General features: G+C 44.4%; 1 pseudogene; it reads left to right on the top strand.

Annotated features, from left to right (window-relative positions):
- The first annotated feature begins 2,494 nt into the window (after positions 1-2,494).
- Positions 2,495-3,025, top strand: LOC101839613 (annotated as a pseudogene).
- The last annotated feature ends 6,424 nt before the right edge of the window (positions 3,026-9,449 follow it).

Here is a 9,449-nt window from a genome sequence, read left to right as displayed (position 1 = left end):
ACCCTGGTCAAATGAAAGTTTGCTTTATGTGAAAGTGGCAGGCATGAAGGATTTAAACACATGATTTCTTTGAAAACCACATGTGTGGATTGTACAGAGGGGAAAGGGATCTATTTTTGTGACTGTTGACAACTCATCTCCTAAAGGTCATTCCAGAGCAGCATGGCCCAGTTCTTCCAGCATTGTCCTTTCTAGAAGAAATTTCTACAGACGGATCCATGGCTCTGCCAGGCACCAATTCACTGTACTTCTAAAGAGGGCATCCAAACTATTTAGAAGTAGCTATGAGACAATGTTCTCAAACTAATGTCACTTCCTTTCAGAAAGCCAGAAATCTGTTAGTCGTCAAAACAAGTTCCTTTATACACAAATGCATGTGGCCTGTGGGGGTCTAAAGAGGAGCACGCTTCATCGGCTAACCAGGCAGTGGTATGGACAGGCAATCACAGGAGAATCCTGTTCATCCAAGCTTCCTGCCTGTGTAGCAGATTTCAACTTTGAATATTCCACTTGGACAAAGCAAGGTCAGACCTGTGGGTTCACACCTGCCCATTTGATTTAATCCAAGACATCTGCAACTCTCATTTATATGAAGACTTTCTTTGGAAGAAAGGATATGGGTAGCTTTGAGATAGATGTTAGAAGAAATGGAACAAAGTACCTGGGTCAGACAAGGACAGGCTCTTGAGAGTAGTGGCTACCATCAGCTTTGAAGCTGGACCACAGGTGGCACACTTCAGGCTCCATGGGAAAAAAAAGAACTCCTTGTCTCATTCTATATTTGATGCCCTAGAACAAATACTCACAGACTAGCTAACTGTATAAATTATAGAAATGTATTTTTCTTGGGTCTAGAGGTCAGCAAGTCTGAGATCATGACGCTGCCAGGGTTCTTGTCTACTGAAGTATTTCTGCTTCCACAATGAGGTTTGTGGATGAGTCCTTACATGGCAAAGAAGGGGAATATCACATCCCTGGCTGGTGAAATGACAAAGAACAAAGAGGAGGACAAGTGTGAGTGTTAACCTTATCCACAGAGATTGACCCCTTGTGGAGTAATTTCCTTTTAAGGGCACCAACTTTTTGTTGTTGTTTTATTTTTGTTTTTCAAGACAGGGTTTCTCTGTGTAGCTTTGGAGCCTGTCTTGGAACTCGCTCTGTAGACCAGTCTGACCTCAAACTCACAGAGATCCACTTGCCTCTGCCTCCTGAGTGCTGGGATTAAAGGCCCAGTTAAGGGCACCAACTCTTAATGCTCTCACATTGGGTATTAACTTTCAGCATAAGGATGGGGGGGTCAATTCATGTCAACAGTCTTGTAGTATGAAAAATGGGTGTCAAGCCCCTTAGTTTCCTCCCAGATGATAAAAAATAAAGTTGATTGATGTTGTGAGCTAAATGTTTGGGTCTCTCCCCAAATTCATATATTGAATTTTCACCCTGATATGATGGTATTTGGAGTGAATGTCTCTAGAAGGTGATTGTGCCTACACTGGGTTGTTAGGGTATGACTCTCGATGAAATTTTAAGAGAACAGAGGCAGAGACCAGGAGAGACTGAGATTTGTATCTCCTACCTGAACATCAAGGGAAAGGTCATATAAGGACATAGTGAAAAGCCAACTGTCTACAAATACCAAAAGGCTCTTTGTCAAGAATCAAATCTGTTATCATGTCCATCCTGGACTCCTACCTCCAGACCTACACTGTTTAAGACACTCAGCTACTGCTATTCTGTTATAGCTTTCTATTCCCAGAGAGCCTCAGTTCACTAAGGTAATGTGTGAGCTTAGCCTTTAGTATGGAATAAATATTTGTGAATTTAAAAGTGCACTGCAGTTTGGTAGAAGGTACACAGAGAATGCCTGGAACTCAAGAGCTGGCTGCTTGTTTCAGCTCCTACTCAGTCCTGAGAAGTTTGCTCATCATCTCCTTGTTCCTGGCTATTCTCTACAGAGTACAAGTGGCATTCACCCCATTGGGATGGAGTATGTGTTCCATATGGTATTATAAGTCAAGGAATATGACAGGGAAAGACAGTTCAAGGGTTCCTCCATCTTGTGTTCCAGATGAAGCCATGTTGGGATTGACTAGGATTCCATATCCTCAACTCTATTCTAGGAACCCAAAGTCCAGATGCCCCAGCTAGCTTATCTTAGCCTGTATTAAACTGTCTACTAGTACAGAATCCCTCCCCCAGCTAACTGTTTATCTTAGCTTCTGTTAAATTGTTTGCGTGCACATGCATGTGTGTACACACACACACACACACACACACACATGTAACACACATAAGTGAAATGACAGGATTTGTTTTTTTTTTCTTTCAAAAACTCCATGCTCTGGACACACAGTGCTATACTTGGGTCCCCAAATACCTTAATATAGCTCCACTAGCAAGAATTAAGTTGGCTATAAACTGTCTCAGTGGATTCCCATAACAGGTGAAAGGGCTTTTGTTGACAGTAAGTGCAGCTCTCTTCATGTTCTCCATCATGGCCCTAGATCAAGATGAAAAGAAGAACACCATGAGGGAACTTCACATCTATAAGCTCTGCTTCAACACCTGCATCAGGGAAAGCAAAGACAGACTGTCCCTGGCTTCCAAGGTTTTGGAGCAGTTCAAAGGTCAGACACCTGTGTATTCCAAAGCTAGTGACACCATCAGGCCCTTTGGCATAAGGAGAAATGAAAAGATTGCTGTTCACTGTACAGTCCATGGATCTAAGGTGCAATAAATCCTAGAGAAAGGTCTGAAGATACAGGAGGGTGAGTTACAGAAAAATAACTTCCCAGATACTGAAAACTTTGGTTTGGGGATTCAACAGCACATTCATCTAGGAACTAAATGTGACCTGATCATTGGGACCTACAGCCTGGACTTCTATGTGGTGCTGGGTAGACCAGATGTCAGCATCACTTGCAAGAGGTGCAGCTTTGGTTGCACTGGGGCCAAGCAGAGAATCAACAAAGAGGAGGCTATGACCTGGTTCTAGCAGATGTGTGATGGGATTCATCCTCCCTGACAGATAATTTTATCCAAAAGGCCAATAAAGTTTTCTCAGAAATGCAAACAAAAAGCAAAAGCAAACAAACGGACAGAATGGAAGTAAGGGCAGACAAGGAGCAGCAGAAAGGGAGAACCCAAGGCAGAGAGCTGAGCCAGAGTACCTGAAGGGAAGGCAGGGGAGGTGGCAGCCAGTGTGGAGCAATGCCACTCCCCCTAAGCTACTCCCTAAGGAGTTAGGAATGGGGACCTGGGAAGAATAGAATCCCTGTTTCCACTCTGCCTGGGGCTTATGTCCAAAGACAATGGCATAGGTGCTTCCTGACTGCTTACCCACTGGGGAAGTGAGAATAGGAGGTAGGAATGCATGGTAAGCTTTGCCTCAACTGATACCAGGGGATGCTGCCCTGATCCCTCTGATGGGCTCAATAGCTTCTATAAAAGTGAGCATAAGATTTAAACTAGAGGTCTTATGTAAGGGAAAGCTCCCGGCTCCCAGACTATATAATGCAAATGGGCATTCCATACATAGCCACTTCCTCCCTCCAGGAAGCCAAGGGAAACTGGGCTCCTGAAGTACAGAAAGAGCCAAACAAAGCAGCCAGCATCCTTCTCTGTGCGATTCCAATTTGAATCACACTGCCACAGATGTAAAATGACTTCATTTTCCTCTGCCAGATCCCCTGGGGGTTGCAGGCTTGTTTATGCCTCTGTGAAGCAAAGCTCGGCCCAGCCCAAGTGCAGGAAAGCACTTCTATAGGCAGGAGGCTGCTGGAGCCAGAACATGCCAGGGTCCATTCATCCTGCTCTCAGGCAGCTCATCCCCTCAGAACAAGGAAACCTCAGTCCCCAATGGCCCGGCTTGGCAGCAAGGAGGAACCAGCTCAGATGCCAACTTTCAGATATAAAACTTGGTGCTGTCAACCCACAAAGATCATCTTCCTCTTCTGGGGACATTACTCTCATCCAGTTTGATGTGGTTTATAAACAATGGGTGGGAAGGAGATGCACACACACACAAAACACATGCACACAGGCACGCACGTGCGCACACACATATATGCACACACACAAACACACACATATATACACACATACACACACTCACATGTGTATATACACACGTACATACAGTCACATACACATACAGGCACACATACACATACACACACATACACACATACCATACATACACATAGACACACAGACACATACACACATATACACACAGACATATACACAAACACATATGCACACACATATATACACACACATGCACAAACACATACACACATATACACACAGACACATACATATACCCTGAAAGGTTCAGGCATTACACTGGCCTGCCCTGTTACCTGGCAGAATGTACTCAGGCAGCACTCTGGTCAGCCCAGGGTTCCATGAGTACAGCCTGCACACAGGTGCAAAGGACCCCTTTAAAATACAGGCCCCACCCACTTACACCCTCTTTCCTCTTATCGCTCCCCACTCTCTCTATTCTCTTCCCTTAATTCTCTTTCACTCTACCCCCTTCTTCTCGTTTCTCATGTCTGTCTCCCCCTTCTCACTCTCTTGCCACTGTGAGCAAGTTCCAGGACAGGCTCCAAAGCAATACAGAGAAACCCTGCCTTAAAAAAAAACTAAAAAAATAAACAAATAAAGTATGGCTAATGTACTCTGTGGCTGGTGTTCCATCATGCCAGCTTCCAGTTCCATCTCATGCCTTTCGTCTTTTCCTTTTTTCTAATTTTTAAACTTTTACAAAAGAACAACACACACACATATAAACAAACACATATGCACACACATATACACAAAGACACTCACACACACACATCCCAACCAGGTAAATCTCAGGCATACCAAGTGGCCTTGAGTCTTGATTCACTGGCTGTGTTCTACCTTAATGGCTGTGTGAGTCATTTTTTTCCTCACTGTGCAAACACCCATCGAGAGCAACTTGATGAAGGGGGAAGTTTGTTCGGGTTCGTGCTTGAGTGCCCAGTACAGCATGGCGGGGAAGTAACAGCAACCAGGAACTTGAAGGGCAGCAGGTCACAAGGCATCCATGGTCAGGAAGCAGAGAGTGAAGAATGCTAGTATTCACTTTTCCTCTCTCCCTTTTATACAGCTGGGACCATCCCACGACATGATGAAGCACATACACGCCATGATGGTTTGAATGAGATGCCTGCCATAATAACCTCAGACAATGTAATACTTGGTCCCCAGTTGGTAGTTGTTTGCAGAGGCTTGGGATCTGTGGCCTTTTCGAGGAAATGTGTTCCAGGAAGCAGACCCTGAGAGTTTAAAGACTCCTGGCATGTCAATCTCAGTCTCTCTGTTTTGTGCTTGTTGTTCGAGATATGAGCCCTCAGACTCCTGAACCTGCTCCATTGCATGCTCTGCCATCAAGAGCCCAAATCTTCTGGAACTGTAAGCCCCAACTCTTCTGTAGGTTGAAATCACCAAAGTGTTTTAACGCAGCAACAGAAAAATAACTAATATGCACACCCAAAGGTATGTTTCCATGGTGATTCGAAATCCAGTCAAGTTGACAATGAAGATTGAGTATCATAGTTTCTTTATCCTTTATTTCCTTTAGATACAAAGGACTCAGGCATTATGCTTGCTGGCCAGCCCCTGTCACCTCGCAGAATGCACTCAGGCAGTACCCTGGTCAGCCCAGGGTTCCATGATTGCTTAGTCTACATTCAGGTGCAAAGGACCCCTTTAAAAGACAGGCCCCGCCCACTTACAATCTCTTTTTCCAGTTCTCTCTTTCTGCTCTTCTCTTTTCATTCTCTCTTTTCCAGCTCTCTATGCCGTGGTTCCCCTAGGGGCACACAGGGCTTTTCCCATCTCCCTCTTCTCTCCTGTCCTCTCTCTGAGTTTCTGTCTCTTTACTATATTTCTCTTTCCTTCCCCCTCCCTCCCCTTTCTAATGAAACTTCTCACTAAGCTCTGTCTGCCTGGCTTGTTTGTCCCCCCACCTCAGTCACCCTCGCTTGCCATGGAATCCACCAAGGTCCTCCACGCAAGGTTCCTCAAGCTTTATCATAACAAAGACTAAATATATATTTATTAGCAACCTACCCTGCTTTAATAGCACAAGACAGATCCTGAGTTTGCATTAAGCCTTTTGGAGACTTCATGATACAGGTTTAGAACCAAATTCTGCTTTCTTGGTCTGCCTACTATTTCTTTATCTACAACCATCGGTGTTGCTGTCTCCAAGCAACTGTGTGGAGAGGGGTCTGAGACGATGGCCATGGTGAGTGAGAGACACCTCCCTTTATTTGGTCTCAGCCTTGTGTTAGCTTTACAAGGTGGGCACTACATAACTCCCACTTCCACGTAGGCACCCTTAAGGAATGAACTGAAGACCATGAATGTGAGTTATGGAGCTCTGAGCCAGGCTGGGAAAATGAAGTGGTTTGCACTCCTTGAAGCTAATTAAGCCAAGTTGACAGGTGAATCTGTTTGGCAAATTGAGTGTTCCCAACTGGAAATAAAGACACTATAGGTGGGGAAGGTACCTTATACAGAGAAATAATTGTTTTGGGCACTCTTAGCAACCAATAAAATAACCCCCTCCAAAACTCTTGTAAATAAAACTATGTTCATTTTCTACACAAAAGACTTCATGATGCAGCATAGGAAAATCACTGGATGATTTGGGAACTATCAGATGGGCTGTGCAGAAGAAATTGCCAGCTGTCCTGGCAGGAATTCAACTAGAGATTTTAGAAGTGACCAAGAGGATTTATTGCATCAGACTTATAACAGAAAGTCAAGGTTCTTCGGTCCTTAGACTTCTGTGCATCAGCTTATACTCACTATAATGAGACTAGGTTAATGACCTGCATTTGCCTGGGAGCATGCAGCTGGGGGAGATGTAAGACATTAAGTGAGAAAAAATGCATTCATATAGATAAAATACCTGGTCTATATGTTCCCAGGCCATGGATGACTGAATGTCCATCCAAGAGGATGCAGCAGGAAGTCTGTGATTGGTGATCCAAACATGTGTAGAGAATGCTCAGAAGTATGTGGGAGGGGTAAGGGGTGAGAGCAAAGAAGTCTGGGAAGGAGCAGCAGCTTGGGGTCTGGGAAATCTGGATCTCAACTTCACATTGCATTTTCTTACTGGTGGATTTGCCCTGGGACAAAAAGGAGTTGGCATCCATTGTCAACACACTCTTAGAAGGTTGGTGATTGAGGACAACTGCATTTTGTAAATAAGGACTAGAGCAGGGAACTGAAGCCACTTTTCAAAGTTCACATAAGTAGTGTGATTCCAGCTTCCCAGCCAACAGCTCTGTAGGCCATATGTCTGAAACGCTAGGTTGTCCCAGCCAAATGATGAGTGGGATGAACCCCTATCTCTCTGACTCTTCCTTGTAGGAAGCTAAGTGTGAGGGTTTTCAGGAGCTGGTAGTTCCATGGAAAGACATAGAAAGCATAAAACGTTGACCAAGCATTATTCAAATAGAACGGACTTGGATATCAACTATATATGGTAAATGGTGATCAGTAGAATTTTCACTAACTACAAATTTAAATAATATACTGCATATCATTCATTTATCTACATGTGAACTAATCATGGGACCGGCAAGGGAGACAAAAAATAAATGAGAAATAAAGAAAAAAAGGTCTATCTTTAAAAATATTTTATTGCCCAAGGCATGGTGAAACTGATGTAAATAGTAGGTATTTTAGCAACTATTGAATCTATGTAATGTTCATTGACAGTAGGAGCAGATCTAGAAGGATTTCACCACTGCCTTTGTTTAATCTGGCTCTGAGCAGCACCTACTAGCAAAATTCACATCCAAATATCTTGGGTACCTCAATTAGACCTGCAAGCCACCTCTTCGCCAGATAAAAGAAGGAAACTCTCTGAAGCTCAGTGACTCCTACAGATTTCAACAACTGTCTGTGCCCTGGCATCTATCTCCCAGGTTTCCAGCCTTCTATGCGACCATTGTCCCTTATCAAATATTTTAATGAATATGCAAATTTCAAATGATAAAACCAAGCCTTATAAGAAGGAAATAAGTGTTCTTGTCTTCATACATGGATGGAGCACCATCTGCTCAACAGCATCACTGAAAAACAAGGTCAAGTTCAGCTGGGAGAGAGGCTGATCTTTTAGCTGAAACTGTGCCATCAATGGGGCCTAATAAACTCTGTCTTCTCAAGGTCTGTGAAAAACAAGATGAAGCTGCCAGCAGATGTGATCCACAGTGCTGTAAATATGTTGAAAACTTCTAATTCATAAAAGCAGTGTGGGGCCGCTCTATACTAACCCTTGACAGGCCATAAAGATCATCGCGAGTAATTGAAATTCAATTGATTCCATGGTGGTGGCAAGGAGCTTCATAGTGAGGGTGCAGAACAGTGACAAAGCCATATATGATATGGTACGGGGGGGGTTCTCTGTAGATTTGGAGGCTGTCCTGGAACTAGCTCTTATAGACCATACTGGTCTCAAACTCACAGAGATCCCCCCTGCCTCTGCCTCCCGAGTGCTGGGATTAAAGACGCCACCACCATCCATCTTATTCTTTTTGGGGGGGGGTATCTTAACTTACACATCAAGTGAAACAAAAAACAAAAAACAGAGTTGTAGAGCCTTTAGGCCTTTAGGAAGCCAGGTGTGACTTTGATCAGTACTTATTGAGTCTTATCTAAGTAAAAGCAAATCAGTGATATCCTAGGTGGCATGCTAATCAGCACAAGAGTACATGAAGGCTACCATCAGTAGCAGAGCAGAGAGCACCCTACATTAACACTGTAGGAAAAGGGACCAGCCAAAGAAACACACCCTGAGCAGAGCCAAAGAAACACACCCTGAGCAGAGCCAAAGAAACACATTTTGGCCCTGCAACCAGAGCCAAAGAACTGCACCCTGACCCTGAAACCAGTGCCAAAGAAACAGACTTTGTCCCTGGAATCAGAGCCAGTGAAAAAATGCACCCTGGCCCTAAAATTAGAGCAAAAAGGCTAAAAAGGACCAGAGAAAGAAGCACACTTTGGCCCTGAAACCAGAGCCAAATCTGACCTTAATCCTGTGCAGAAAATTAACCAATCCTCGAGCAGGAGCTCTAGCCAATCTGAGCTCAGCATTAAAATCTGACCAATCCCTACCCTGGAAGCCTTATATAAACCCTGTGTTTGTTCAGCTTGTGGCCACTCTGGCAGAGGACAGCCACTCTCCTGTATTCTTCCCTCCCAATAAACCCCTTCGATGAGCTTTGGGTGAAGATCTTCTTTTGGGGCCGCTGAGCAGAGAAGACCCTGGGCAGAGTGGAGCGAGCAGGACTGTAACACTTTTGCCAGGGAAACCTTCCCCTGGCAGAATGGGAGGCACTCTCCGGGAGCAGAGCTGAACTGTAGCAACCTCCTGCGGAGCCGGAGCAAACTCCTGGCTG

Source organism: Mesocricetus auratus, unplaced genomic scaffold, assembly GCF_017639785.1.
Source record: "Mesocricetus auratus isolate SY011 unplaced genomic scaffold, BCM_Maur_2.0 Super-Scaffold_100024, whole genome shotgun sequence".
Taxonomy (NCBI): domain Eukaryota; kingdom Metazoa; phylum Chordata; class Mammalia; order Rodentia; family Cricetidae; genus Mesocricetus; species Mesocricetus auratus.
Note: the sequence above shows the minus strand (reverse complement) of the source record. Positions and strands in the feature narration are given on the sequence as shown.